Consider the following 6,141-nt stretch of genomic DNA (forward strand, 5'->3'; position numbering starts at 1 on the left):
ACTCGGTGGACCGATACATAACTGTGTTGGATGGCTAAACATGTCCGGACCGCACGGTCCGGACGATTGCGGGCGGTTTGAGAGTCCTCTTTGGAGATGCCCTAAGTACTGCAAAGACTCGAGCAAAATCCTCTGAGCATGATTCTATTCGCCTAACTTTCAAAGATGTTCAGAGTTGTCTTAAGCATGCAATCCCCCTGTCTGCCCCTCTGGTGGCTGGTGATGGGAGGGAACACTGGTGGCTCGGTCTGGTGAGTAGATAGGTAGGTTTTCTTCCTCGGAAGAGCGGCGCTCGAATGGATGGCATCACTTCTTCTTCGAGTCAATTTTCCGGGCTTTGATCCTCCTCAAGTTCATCTGTTGTTGTGGATTAGAAAGAGCTTTGGCGTAGATTCCTGCTAGCTCCTCGGGGCGACACGGTTAGATTTTCTCGCCTTGCGTACGCAATGACGAGATGGGGTGGCAGGTTCTTCAGAACGATTTAAGGATTCGACGACGATGACTGCGGCTCCGGGGTGCTGGTCCTTAGGGGCACATGAATGAAGACTTCTGACTGTCATTGACAAGGTCAGACCGGACCCGGTATGGGGCGGTGACAGCGGCGCGTCGGTGGCTCATTCTGGCAAAGACAATGGTTGTTTGGTGGTCCATGGACCTTGGTGTAAGTTTTATTACGTTTGAGGTGGTTTGTACCTCTGGTGAATTTTTTAGTAGATCTGATCCTTTTTGCCCCCAAAAGAGCTTGCGATCCATGATTTGGTAATATGTCCTGGAGGCATAAGATGCATCAGCAATTTGGCATAGTAATTTTGAAATTGAAATGTCTCATTTGTGGGGGATAGACTAGATTGGACCACTCTACAAAGCATGTTATCGTAACAGTTGATTATGTTTCTAAATGGGTTAAAGTTATACCCACCGACCACGTGAAACATGCAGTAAGCAATCTAAACTATTTATGAAAAAAAGTTATACCCATGGTCCATGCTGATACTAAATTAGTTTCTAACTTATTTAGAACATTTATTTGTCCAATATTTGGGATACCTAGGGTGGCGATCAGTGAGGGTGGAGTTCACTTAAATAATTCTCTAGCAAAATATAAAGTACATAACTGTGGGGTTATAACTCCATATCATCCCCAACAAATGATAAAGTTGAGTTGTCAAACAGGGAAATCAAGCAACCTTGACAAATCAGCTGTCTAAATCATAAAAAAATAATCTAGAAATCAGGAAATGAAGTTGCACGATACATTGTGGGCTTGCGGAACAACATACAAACCCCTATGGAATGTTTCCTTTTAGGCTCGTCTATGGAAAGGCAAGTCATCTTTGATTCCCATTGTCCCATTGACTTAGAAGTTAGAACACAAATCTCATTAAGCCGATTTGTCTGATGGATTGAACTCGTTTCACCGGCTATTCAAGGCCGGTAGTACGTTCGTGCTCTGTCACTGCACTGGCTCCGGCCACTTAATTTTTTTTCTTTTTTCGAAACGGAGGCAAAAGTTTTGCCTCATCGATTAATTAAGCAGAAGAGAGTTGCTCGGTTAATTAGGGAAAACCGAGCGAAAACCAGATTGCCCAGTTAATTATGGAGAACCGGGCTAAAACCCTCACAACCGCTGAGCGGCACACCTAGAAAGCCCCCACACACCACTCCAAAGAGGGCCTAATCGGTCAATCGTGATGGGTCGGTCGATCGAGTATCTTCCATAGGTGATGGAAGGTGAGCAGAATTTGCAAGTTTCTACGTATGGTGCCCCCTCAGTGGAAATCAGACCTTAGGTCATCCTATTTCTTTTTTTTCCACGAATGTGCATATTTAATTATATTTTTGAAATGCCAATTCCATGAACAACACCGCATGCCCATCCATATTTAGCGAAATCTGGATTCGCAAGATTGACAAAATCACGAATGTTGTCTTTTCTATCAAACATATAAGTTTACTACCACTACGGAATAATAACAGTTTGATGTGCCAGACTTGGTTAAAAAAGATTTGAGGTTTTTGAAAAAATGCTTTGACGAAAAAAAAAGATTCAATGTTTAATTCTTGGTGGACTAGGAGGGCAACTGCTTTCACTTTTTTTTTACAACTGCATTCACCTTTTGTTTACAACTGCTTTCACTTACCACCTAGACAATGTTGGGTTCTCGCCCAGCCTATAATGAATTTCCATCTGAAATGAAGACTTCGCTCTGTGGAGGCTGGAAAAAGAATAACACATAAGATAATCCAAGATAACTAATAACATGGCACGTACAAAATCTATAGGAACATATGGATAGAAATATTTGGATGCCACAACTTTTAAAATTGTGAGGAAAACAAAAACATGAGAATTTTAAGATACTTTTGGTTGCATCGGCAAATTGTATTTTTGAACATAGTACAATCGAAGTCGCTTACATACGCAAGCATACAATCAACCCTATGAAGGCACACACGCACACCCTTGTCCTGTAGGCACCTCCGAGAGACTGAGCCGGCATAGCATTTTGCGATTTTATGAAGTCACCACCGGCGTCTCGCAGTCGACGGGAATGTCTCCTCCCACTTGACGAACATCGCCTAATGGCTGAAATAAATTCAGAAATAATGCGAGCATCAATGTCAGGTTTATGACTTAAACTCTGATGATATACTTAGGATAAACCTACACCTTCAATTATTTTGGAATCAGGGAGTATTACCAAAGTTATTTCAGTACCAAGTACAATGCATGCATATATTGTCAAATTATTAATGGCCCATCATAAACCGACCAAAAAAGATGGGTAAAGAACCATACAAACGGTTCAATTTGTACCATACACGCAGGTAAAGAACCATACAGATGGTTCAATTTGTACCGTACACGCAGGTAAAGAACCATACAAAGATGGGTAAAGAACCACACAAACCACTTGCTCTTACAAAGAACCTAATAATATAGTACTCTCTCCGGTCTTTTTTACTCTGCATATTAGATTTTTGTCAAGTCAAACTTCACAGAGTTTGACCAAACTTATATTTAAAAATATCAACATCTACAAGGCAAAATATATACTATGAAACTACATTCACAATGAATCTAACAATATTGATTTGCCATTGTGAATATTGATTTTTTTCTTGGTCAAAATAAAGATACTTTGACTTTGACAAAACTAATATGCAGACTAAAAAGGACGGGAGAGAGTATGTCATATACCTCTTTTCGAAAGAGAAAAGTACATGTGCAGTCAGTTTGTTACAGAGGTAATATTTGTTGGTAGAATTAGGATGAGGTCTGCACGCAAACTTTGTTTCTCGCTGCACCCGAATATTCGAATTTTCACATCAGAACCTACATAGTAGTTCAACTGCATGCAAAAGAAGTTGAGGGGGAAATCAATTTTGTATTTCCATATACTTCCGCTGGTCCTTTTTACTTTGCGTATTAGATTTGCCTCAAGACAAACTTCATATCAACATCTACAATACCAACATGAAACTACATTTCGTAATGAATATAAAAATATTGATTTGGCATTGTGAATGTTGATATTTTTTCTATAAGTTTGATCAAAGTAGAGATAGTTTGACTTCGGATAAAACTTATATACAGACGGACGGGAAGGAGTACATACAATATTTTGATACTATTCTTGGTGGCAACTTGCAAGTGTATACTATATGGAGCTTGTAGCCGCCCAACAAGTAAACTATGAGTTTTTTGAGCAGGTGCCACAGGAACGACGCAGCTTCACAAAAAGTTGCATATGCATCGAGCGTAAGTTAATTAATTGGGTCCATTCTCGGGAGATCTTACTCGATCCCTAGCTCACAAGAAACTCCAGTACATATCCCTATATATACCTGTGGCAACTCCAGTATCTCCTCGTCAAATTAGCCAAGCAACTAGAGCTCTCAACTGCCTCTTCATGCTCTTCGGCCAGCGGCTAGACCTAACTCAACTCTCCTCCTAGCAAGTTAGGCCTTCCACCTCAGGTTAGACATCGAACTTAAAAGATAGATATGGGTAGCTTGGGCACCAACCATGCGTCCTGCACCGCCATCCCCGAGGCCGAGGGAAAAGCCGAATTCCAGCCGCTCAACCCTGAAGACGTCCGCGCATACCTCCACAAGGCCGTTGACTTCATCTCCGACTACTACACCAACATCGAGTCCATGCCAGTTCTCCTTGACGTGAAGCCAGGATACCTACAGGATGAGCTCAGCTCGTCTCCGCCGATCGACTCAGCACCGTTCGTTGACACCATGAAGGAGCTCAGGGCCTCCGTCGTCCCTGGCATGACGCACTGGGCTAGCCCGAACATTTTCGCCTTCTTCCCCTCCACCAACAGCGCCGCTGCCATTGCCGGCGATCTCATCGCCTCTGCCATGAACACTGTCGGGTTCACATGGCAGGCCTCTCCAGTGGCCACCGAGATGGAGGTCCTCGCGCTCGATTGGCTTGCACAACTCGTACGCCTGCCCACCACCTTCATGAACTGCACCAGCACTGGCCGTGGCACCGGCGGTGGCGTCATCCTTGGCACCACGAGCGAGGCAATGCTTGTCACGCTTGTCGCCGCCCGTGACGCCGCACTGCATAGGTGTGGTTCGGTTGGCGTGTCCGACTTGCCGCGACTGGTTGTGTATGCTACTGACCAGACTCACTCCACTTTCTTCAAGGTATGTCGTCTCGCAGGCTTCGACCCCGCTAACTTCCGCTCCATCCCCACCGGGCCGGAGACCAATATGGACTCGACCCAGTCAAGCTTCTCAAGACCATGCAAGCTGGCAGATACACCGGCTTTGTGCCAACATATGTATGTGCCACGGTGGGCACCACATCTTCAAACGCAGTCGACCCGGTGGGCGCCATCGCTTATATTGCTACCATGTTCAATGTGTGGGTCCATGTCGACGCTGCCTATGCTGGCAGTGCGTGCATCTGCCCGGAGTTCCGCCACCATCTTGATGGCGTCGAGCGTGTGGACTCCATTAGCATGAGCCCACACAAATGGCTCCTCACGTGCCTAGACTGCACCTGTCTGTACGTTCGCGATACTCACCGCCTGAGTGGCTCACTGGAGACAAACCCAGAGTACCTCAAGAACGATGCTACTGACTCGGGCGAGGTTACCAATCTCAAGGACATGCAAGTCGACGTCGGTCGCCGCTTTCGTGGGCTCAAGCTCTGGATGGTCATGCGCACCTATGGCACGTCAAAGCTGCAAGAGCACATTCGCAAAGACGTCGCCATGGCCAAGATGTTTGAAGATATCGTGTGTTCCGACGATAGGTTTGAGGTGGTCGTACCGAGGAACTTCGCACTTGTGTGCTTCAGAATCAAGGCGAGTGGTGCCATGACGGAAGAGGATGCCGATGGGGCCAACCGTGTGCTCATGGAGAATGTGAACAAGACCGGCAAGGCTTATCTTGCACACACGGTGGTTGGCGACAGGTTCGTCCTCCGGTTTGCCGTGGGGTCATCCTTGCAGGAGGAGAGGCATGTGAGAAACGCATGGGACCTCATCAAGATGACGGCCAGCAGTATCTTGGATTAGGTGGACATAAATGCATAAGACATGCAGGTTACCGACTGTCATTCTCCATCAAAGTAATTGCGTGATACTTTCTCTTCTTTGTTTACATACTTTCTCATGTTTGTTGGTAACACTTGAATACTCTCCCGCTCTGCATAAAATTACAATGCCAATCAACATATTCTTATCCAATAACTACACACTATTAACATGGTAGTCATTCACTATTAACGTAGTAGCCACCCTATTAGAACCTAACTAGTAATTGGTGACAACAAAGCAAAACAATCATCGAAACATAATAGAATGGATATTATTTTGATGGCCTGAAATACAAGTTGTTAACTGGATTTGGAGATAAATGATTCTATTTTAAAATCCATATTTAGCAATTAATGCATTACGATAAACGAAAGTGGTCTTTTGATCCCGAGCTCATATGCTCCCTCATCAATAGTAAAATAAAAAATAGTAAAAAAAAAATAAAAACATCTGAATATTTTTGTGATAAATATTGATGAAAGTTTCCACTGCGTGCAAAAATTATAAAAGGACATTCATGCAAATGTGGGTAAAAAAACAAAATCAATGCTCCAAAATGCTTCCAACAATAGTC

General features: G+C 44.1%; 1 pseudogene; it reads left to right on the forward strand.

Moving 5' to 3' along the window:
* The first annotated feature begins 4,008 nt into the window (after nt 1-4,008).
* Nucleotides 4,009-5,546, forward strand: LOC123131334 (tryptophan decarboxylase 1-like; annotated as a pseudogene).
* Nucleotides 5,547-6,141: the final 595 nt, after the last annotated feature.

Source organism: Triticum aestivum, chromosome 6A (genome assembly GCF_018294505.1).
Source record: "Triticum aestivum cultivar Chinese Spring chromosome 6A, IWGSC CS RefSeq v2.1, whole genome shotgun sequence".
NCBI lineage: Eukaryota > Viridiplantae > Streptophyta > Magnoliopsida > Poales > Poaceae > Triticum > Triticum aestivum.